Raw genomic sequence first — 9,544 nt, forward strand, 5'->3', positions numbered from 1 at the left:
TTGTCTCAATCAGTCTTTGAGGGAATGACCTCGTGCTTGCACCTCTATTCTATAATTGATTCGTGCACTTGCGAGTATAAATTAAAATTGACAACAAGTTTTTGGAGCCGTTGCCGGGGACTGACTTAGTTCAATTTGATTTGTCAGTTGTGCCATACTTAATTTTTGAATAGTTTTCTTTTCTTTTCTTTTACTTATTTTTTTTATTTTTCTTGTAGGTTTGAATTTTGTTTATGCAAGGTCGTCGATCCCAGAATTTAGATATCATTGTATACGATCCGGAGATTGAACAAACTCGTAGAAGGCTTTTAAGGCAAGCAAGAACTCAAGAACAAGTTGCGGTTCCAATGGCAGAAGATGAAACAAAAGCATTGAAGGAGTTCACGGCTCCTACGGCACTCACAACATCATCTTGTATTGTTGTAGCTCCTATTCCTGCAGGAGTGCTTTTTGAGATTAGACCAACAACAATCCAAAGCTTGCCTAACTTTTATGGGAAGACGAATGAAGACCCTTATCTCCATGTGGAGGAATTCAAAGACATATGTGGAACTTTTCGGAATGAGATATCAGATGAGCAAATCCGTTTAAGGCTTTTCCCTTTTTCATTGAAAGACAAGGCAAGAAAGTGGCTAAGCTCTCTTCCCCCTGGTTCCATCAATACTTGGGATGATTTGGTTAAAAAGTTCTTGTTGAAATTCTTCCCAGCTAAGAAAACTAATGCTCTCCAAGCAGAAATCTTTGGCTTCTCTCAACCCGAAGGAGAACCTTTTTATGAGAGTTGGGAGCATTATAAGGATTTATTTTTGAAGTGTCCTCACCATGGATTTTCTAAACCCCAAAACGCTCAATTTTTCTACAGAGGGTTGAACGCCCAAAGTAGAAGTATGGTGGATGCTACAGTTGGTGGAAGCTTGATGGGAAAGACAGCAGAAGAGGCAATTCAAGTTTTTGAGACTATATGTGAAAATTCGTAGCAATATGATCAGTATACATCAGTGCCCAAAAGAGGACTATATGAGGTTAGTGCAAATACTAAGTTGGAAGAGCAAGTTGCAGCCTTGGCAAGACAAATGAAGAGCCTTACTCCTCTATTAAATAAGGCTGCAAGGGAGACATGTGCTTTGTGTTCAAGTATTGCACATACCACAGAGGATTGTCCCGAAAATTTCTTCCAAGATGAGCAAGTCAACATGGTGAATAATTATAGAAGGTCTGTGAATGATCCTTTTTCAAATACATATAATCCAGGTTGGAGGCAACATCCAAATTTCTCTTATAGTAATAATAATCAGGTGCAAATGCCAAGGAATCCTCCCATGCAAAATTATCAAGGGTCGGTTGAACAAAAGAAACTATCTCTTGAAGAAACCATGCAGCAACTTGCACAAAATCAGATGGAATTTCAAAAGGCCAATGCTCAGATGCTTCAAGCTATTCAAGAGACCAAGAAAGAGCAGCAAGTTCAATCTCAAGCTATTTATAAGCTAGAAGTTCAAGTTGGTCAGATTGCCACTGCTTTGAATGAGAGAGAACAAGGGCGTTTACCTAGCCAAACTCTTGCTAATCCAAGGGGTCAATTTGAGAAACATGAGCCTATGAAAGCTGTGATCACATTGAGGAGTGGAAAAAAAGTTGATATAAAAGTTCATAGTCCAAGAGATAAAGAAGAAGTCAAACGGGGAAACCCAGAAATTAATGAATCAGTAGAGAAGGAATCTGCAGAAGGATTGAAGCTGCAACAGCAATCCCGAAAACGAACTGATTCGAACCCAGCGACTTCTAGCACCCCAGAAACGACTTTAAGGTCTACTTCAGAGTCTCAATTTGTTCCTAAACCTCCATATCTAGAATTGCTTCAGAAGCCCAAGAAAGATAGGCACTTGACTGAGATTATGGAACTATTTCGCAAGGTGCAAATTAATATTCCTTTGCTTGATGCTATTAAACAAATCCCAGCTTATGCGAAGTTTTTGAAGGAGTTATGCACTAATAAAAGAAAATTTGAAGACCATGAGAAGGTGTTGTTGTCAGAAGAGGTCAGTGCCGTAATTCAAAGAAGACTCCCTCCAAAGTTGAAGGATCCAGGAAGCTTTACAATCCCTTGCACAATTGGTGATCATTATTTTGAGCGTGCTTTGATGGACTTGGGTGCTAGCGTTAACTTGATTCCGTACTCTCTATATTTGAAATTAAAGCTTGGTGACCTACAACCAACATCAATCACCTTGCAATTTGCAGACCAATCAGTCAAGAGGCCAAAGGGAATTGTTGAAGATGTGTTAGTGAAGGTTGATAAGTTCATATTGCCTGCAGATTTTGTCATTCTTGAAACTGAACCAGATGCTTATTCAAGTGAGGATGTACCAATCATTTTGGGTCGTGCATTCATGGCTACTGCTGATACCATAATTAATTAAAAGATGGACTTCTATCTATGACAGTTGGTGACATGTCGGTGGAGTACAAGATTTTTGAAGCTGGTCGACGTCCCTCTGATGATGGTAAATGCTTTATGGTTGATTCTATTTCTCCTATTACTCATGAATCTTTTGTTTTGAATTCATCTCAAGATCCCCTTGAAGTATGCTTGACACAATCTGGAATGGATTTTGATGCCAAGAAAGAGGTTGATGAGTTAGAGAAGCTTCTTAATACTGCACCGGTTTTTGAATCAAGAAAGTGGAACCAATTTGAGTCTTTACGTCTGTCCACAAATAAAGTTGTGCCTTCCATTCAGCAAGCACAGAAGTTAGAGCTCAAGCCACTGCCACAACACTTGAAATATGTATTTTTGGGTGAAAGTGAGACACTTCCAGTGATTATTGCTTCGGACCTTTGTGAAGAAGATGAAAAGAAGTTATTGCAAGTTCTTCAAGCTCACAAAACAGCTATTGGATGGACAATTGCAGATATTAAAGGTATAAGTCCTACAATGTGTATGCACCAAATCCATCTTGAAGACAATATGAAGCCAACACGTGATGCACAAAGGCGTTTGAATCCACCAATGAAAGAAGTTGTGCGTGCTGAAATTTTGAAGCTCCTTGATGTTGGAGTTATATATCCAATTTCAGATAGCCAATGGGTTAGCCCAGTTCAAGTGGTGCCTAAGAAGTCAGGAATAACCGTTGTGAAGAATGAAAAAGATGAATTAGTGCCTACAAGGATGACTACGGGTTGGAGAGTATGTATTGATTACCAAAAGCTCAACACTGCCACACGCAAAGACCACTTTCCATTACCTTTTATTGATCAGATGCTTGAGCGATTGGCGGGTCATAGTTATTATTGTTTCCTTGATGACTATTCAGGGTATAATCAAATTCCTATTGCACCGGAGGACCAAGAAAAGACTACATTTACTTGCCCTTTTGGTACTTTCGCATACTGGAGAATGCCTTTTGGATTGTGTAACGCACCGACTACCTTTCAACAATGTATGATGAGTATTTTCTCCGACATGGTGGAGCTATTTAGTGAGGTATTTATGGATGACTTTTCTGTTTTTGGATCTTCTTTTGATGATTGTTTGCTTCATTTAGCTCTAGTGCTCAAAAGATGTCAAGAAACCAATCTTGTGCTAAATTTGGAGAAGTGCCATTTTATGGTCAAGCAAAGTATTGTGTCGGGACATATTGTTTCAAGCAAAGGCATTGAAGTTGACAAGGCAAAAGTGGATTTAATTACCAATCTTCCTCCACCCACAACAGTAAAGGGAGTGCGTTCTTTCCTTGGCCACGCCGGATTTTATTGACGTTTCATGAAGGATTTTAGTAAGATTGCAGGACCATTGAGCAATTTATTAGCAAAAGATGCAGAATTTGTGTTTGATGAAGCATGTCTAGAGGCGTTTAACAAGCTCAAGGCCCTCCTAACTTCAGCTCCTATCATAAAGCCTCCGGATTGGAACTTGCCGTTTGAATTAATGTGTGATGCGTCGGATTATGCGGTGGGTGCAGTTTTGGGGCAGCGTATAGAGAGGCTTCCTCATGCTATTTATTATGCTTCAAACACTCTAAATGATGCTCAGCTTAACTATTCTACCACTGAGAAAGAGTTGCTTGCGGTTGTATTTGCTCTAGACAAGTTCAGGTCTTATTTGATTGGTTCCAAAGTAATTGTCTACACTGATCATGCTGCCCTTAAATATTTATTTTCCAAGAAAGATGCCAAGCCTCGGCTGATCCGTTGGGTTCTTTTACTTCAAGAATTTGATTTGGAGATAAAAGATAAAAAAGAGGAAGTGAGAATGTGGTTGCAGACCACTTGAGTAGATTGGTGCATGAAGATGATGAAGTGGACTGCCTTCCTTTGAATGAAAATTTCCCTGATGAACAATTGTTTATGGTACGTGATTCTCCTCCTTGGTTTGCTCATATTGTGAACTTTATTATTACTAAACAAATTCCAGATCATTGGAGCAAGCAAGAGAGAGAGAAATTTCTTTCTAAAGTGAAGCATTATATTTGGGATGAACCATATTTATTCAAACATTGCCCAGACCAATTTTATTAGAAGATGTGTACTGGAAAGTGAGTTTCAAAGCATTCTTCGTTTCTGCCATAGTTATGCTTGTGGTGGGCATTTTGGAGCCAAGAAAACAGCGGCTAAAGTTCTTCAAAGTGGCTTTTATTGGCCAACATTATTCAAGGATGCTTTTGAATTTTTTTCTTCATGTGATCGCTGCCAACGAATGGGTAATATCTCCAAACGTGACATGATGCCTTTGAGTAATATTTTGGTGGTTGAATTATTTGATGTTTGGGGAATAGACTTCATGGGACCTTTTCCTCAATCCTTTGGCAATCTCTACATATTGGTGGCAGTGGATTATGTATCAAAGTGGGTTGAAGCAATTGCTTGCAAAACTAATGATCACAAGGTGGTACTCTCCTCTCTTAAAGACAATATTTTTGCTCGTTTTGGCACTCCTCGAGCCATTATAAGTGATGGAGGACTACACTTTTGCAACAAGCCATTCGCATCACTTATGAAGAAGTATTCCATCACTCACAAAGTCGCTACACCTTACCACCCTCAAACTAGTGGTCAAGTTGAGATTTCCAACTGGGAAATTAAAAATATTTTGGAGAAAAAAGTTCGCCCGGATAGGAAAGATTGGTCTCACCGGTTGAATGATGCTCTATGGGCTTATAGGACGGCCTATAAAACTCCAATTGGCATGTCGCCATATCGCTTAGTTTTTGGGAAGGCTTGTCATCTTCCGGTGGAGTTGGAGCACCGAGCTTATTGGGCAATCAAGCACTACAATTTTGACATGAATGCAGCAGGTGAACAGAGAGCACTGCAACTGAATGAGATGGAGGAAATTCGTAATGAGTCTTATGAGAATGCAAAAATTTACAAGGAGCGCACCAAGAGATTTCATGATAAAGTTATTCGTCAAAAGACATTCGAACCAAACCAAAAGGTGTTGTTATATAACTCCCGACTGAGACTCTTTCCAGGGAAGTTGAAATCTCGGTGGATGGGTCCTTTTCTGGTCACAAAGGTGTTTCCCCAAGGAGCAATTGAGATCAAGAACTTGAGGTACAACTCAATCTTCAAAGTAAATGGTCAACGTCTCAAACCTTACTTGGAGACATCTTTTGACACCAATGAGTAGCATGTTTCCTTCACTGATCCTCCAAATGAATTAGCTTAAACTTGGTCTGGCTGAAGACATAAAACTTAGCACTTTTTGGGAGGCAACCCAATGATTCTTGGAAGAAGAGGAGTGCGTGTTCAGCAAGAAGGAGGCTTCTAATCGTGCTCACATCTGCTACCTTCATACCAGGGACGTTTCCTAACTCTTTTCTTCTATCTTCGTAGTTTTTTTCATCCATTAGCTGTTTTGGTCGTGTTCTGTCCCCTTACTGCTATTGCTGCCCTGCTATTTTATATTCTGGGATTGCAGTATGCACTTCAATCCTGCAACTGATTTGTTCTTCACATTGCGGACAATGCTCAATTTAAGTTTGGGGGTGGGATTTGGTATTTTTATTTTATTTTAGGTCTGTGTTCTGTGTTTGTTTGACCTTATACCAAAAAAAAAAATCAATAAATCAATGATAAAGAAAAAAACAATAATAATTATTTTTGTGTTTTCATTGGGTTTTTAGTCTTGTTTGTGAGTCTAAGTCTTAGGGTTCTTCCAAACACCATGATGAGCATGAACTTCTTACGGATTGATATTATGGTCTCAAGATGATTGCAAGCATGTATTGATTCATGATTTTAAGTAATTGTTAATAGATTTTTATGACTATTATGCTTAACTTGTCTTGCATTGATGGTTAGATTGGTGTTATGATTGAAATTTGATTAATGCATGCTAGGATGAGTTAAACTTGATTTTAACCCTTGTGAGAATTTGAGCCTATATATGTGCTTTTATTTTCTAAGTGAATTAGAATAGATCATCCTATTTTCTTGGCGTGGATTTTGCATGATCTCATCTTTTATTCATCTTTGTTGAGACTCAGATTCGACTTGCATATTTTATACAAGGACAAATGCTAGAACTTGCCCCAAAGCCTCTTGAAGCGTATGGTTGAATTGCATGATGGATGGGAAAGGATAAAGGCACTAGGATTAACCATCATAGCCAAATTAAACATGTGTCCCTTTAATGCACACAAGTTGTGCAACCCCCTAGATAAACCCTCTTGAGCCTATATTAAGCCTTTTCTTTCGTCAACCACAAATTCCTTACCCTTTAACCTAGTATAGCTATATCTTGACTCTATTCTAAGGAGTTAGTGGAGCAAAATTTTCAGAGATTCATTATTGTTCAAGGTATTTTTGTAAGCATGTATGGGGGAATGTTATTGTAAATGTCGATCCAAGGAAGGAAGAAAAAAAAAAAAAAATATATATATATATATATATATATTGATGGCTATCGAAAAAAAAAAAGCCAAAGAAAAAAATCGAAAGTGAAAAAAATATATAAGAATTTCCTTGGATTCGATAAGTTGTTTTATATTATGGTGTTTAGAATGAAGCAAAGGCCCAAAAAGATGACATCCGGCCTTAAGAAAAAGTTTCTTGCTTCATGTGTTTCGAGTTTTATTGCCTTGAGGAAATTCATTGAAGTTCTTATCTCTCTACATTATCTTCGTAGTGCTCTACTAAATTCCTTAGGATTTTTGTGATTTCCCGATCCTTTCTTTCTTGAAACTTACACCCATGGCCCCATTATAACCCTAAATAATGACTTGATACACATTTATGCAAGCGTACGTATCATTGTCAAGATAGGAAAATATTATGCCCAAGTTTATCGTACCACGGGGATTAGTGGCTAACTCACAATCCTTGGGTAATCGGAAATAAAGACACTTAGCAAACAAAGAAAAGAAAAAGAAAATAAATAAAAATGTCAAAACTAAGAGCCTAGTGGTGGATATGCACAAATGAGTCGAAATTTGTAAGGGGTTTTGAATTGTGAATTAACTAAATTAAACGCAACCGAAAAGTAAACTAAACAACTAATTAACGAACTAGAAAATTAAATTTGGGTTTTCAAATTAATGGGAACATGGGAGTGTCGGGTGATTCACACTAACTATCTTGCAAATATCGGTGCCAATTTCACAAATGCATGCATTTCCTATATGTGTTAAGTCCCGTATTTAGTACCGGTCAAGGCTACTAAACCAATTATCATTTCGGTGTATCGATTATGCCGGTTAGGGCCACAATCATCAACTCTCTAATTTAGGCATTACGCCGGTTAAGGCCGCAATATCTAAAATTAGAGGCCTAGAGTGCAAGATAATAGAGACCCAAGCAAGCTTAGCTACAATTAAGCTAGCCAATGGTTACCACACTTAAATCCTAGATGCAACAAGACCAATAAGTTGTCAATTTATCAATCTACTCATCACAATTGCCCACAACATAATTTCAAAGGGTGACAAAGCCTAGAAACATGCTTCTAAGGACCAATAAATTCGGATTTAAAGCATACACAATGGAAATTGCATTTATTAAAATTAAAGCATCAATATTTATACAATATGAGTTAGGGCTTCACAACCCTAACTCCCAAAATTAAACTACTCACAACCCATACAAGAATTCATCAACAAAAGTATGCAAAAATTATGAAATAGATAATAAGGAAGAGAGGGGAGAGTTAGCTTGGTCACTTCTAACTATGAGCTAGTATGAATCAAGCAATTTCTTCACCCAACTACCCAAATTAAGGTGTGGTACTCTTGATGATAATTCCCTTGAGGCCTTGAGTGTCCAATCCCAAAAGATGAAATTAAAAAAAAATGAAGAAGGGAAGAGGAGAGAGTGTGAGATGATGGGTGAGTGAAAATGATAAGAGATTTAAAAAATGGTGGAGAAAGAGAGATGGAGATGGTGGGTTCGGCTGATTGATGGGAGAGGGCAGCAGCCCTCCCCTTTTGGTAATGGCTGCTATGTAGGTTTCTGTGCGTCCCCCGAAAGGGTGAATGGTGATGAATATATATGTGTGGCTGATGTGTTCCGAAGAGAGAGGATTGGAAGGGGATAAGAGAAGGCAGCTGGCAGCACGTGAGAGGAGGAGAGGAAAAATGGTCTGTAGGAGAGAAAGGAATCAATGGGATTTGAGAATATAAAAGCCCAAAGAATAGGAGTGAGCCACGTGTAGAGCTTTTGTGTGTGATCAGTAGCAAAGAAGAAGAGACAAGGCCTGCACACACGTTATGTCATAATTCCTATGGTTAATTAAACAATGATTATTGTTTAATTAAGTTGTGCTAGTGCTCTTGCTTAATTAATTAAGTAATTAATCCCATGATTAATTATCTTAACTGATTAAACTGCATTTGTTTTTCTAACTTCAATTCTTATATTCTACGGCACTCCCACGTATTCGGATTCTCCTCCTTTACTGGCATTGACTATGGTTGACCGACATCGTCAATTTCGTCTCCTTATCGAAAACCTCAATTTCCTCCAATTTCGTACCATTTTCTCACGATTTCTGTAACTCCATTTATTTCCTACAAAATAAATAAAAATTGATTAACTACATAATAATTAACTTGAGGATTAACTTAATTCTAGTATTTTAGATACAATTACATACATAAAAATACGTGTAATCAAAAGACCTCTTTGATCTTTGAAGTTGTGCATTCAATTTGTGGAGACTTGTGCAAAGGGGTGAGCATATGGTGTCACTGGCCTTTCATCCGAGTTTTGGCATTCCTTTCATGAGATCGTAATAAAAAAAATATTTTCAGAAAAATCTTTTCGTTCTTGTTGTCATATGTGAGCTATTTGTTGCCTTTATACATCATTCCTCTCACATATAACTTGAGTGAAAATGGAAGCTAATGCCATAGTCAGAAAATCATGAGTGGAAAGAAATTGAGTGCATCCTTGTGAGAAATTGAGTTGACACTTGTTTGAAACATGAGGAAGTTGGGTTTCTTTTGTTGCATTGGTTTGATCGTCCTTGCACTAAATTTTGAGCATGATGGTCATCAAAATAGATTGGCTTTTAAGTGAAGTTGTGAATTTGATATTGTGCTTGCTT

At 37.9% G+C, this 9,544-nt stretch overlaps 1 non-coding gene across 1 annotated transcript; it reads right to left on the reverse strand.

The window, feature by feature from the left end:
* Positions 1–722: 722 nt before the first annotated feature.
* Positions 723–829, reverse strand: LOC112191141. Its single transcript, XR_002932858.1, has one exon. It is a non-coding gene; the product is annotated as a small nucleolar RNA R71 (small nucleolar RNA).
* Positions 830–9,544: the final 8,715 nt, after the last annotated feature.

This window comes from Rosa chinensis, chromosome 2 (assembly GCF_002994745.2).
Source record: "Rosa chinensis cultivar Old Blush chromosome 2, RchiOBHm-V2, whole genome shotgun sequence".
Lineage (NCBI taxonomy): Eukaryota > Viridiplantae > Streptophyta > Magnoliopsida > Rosales > Rosaceae > Rosa > Rosa chinensis.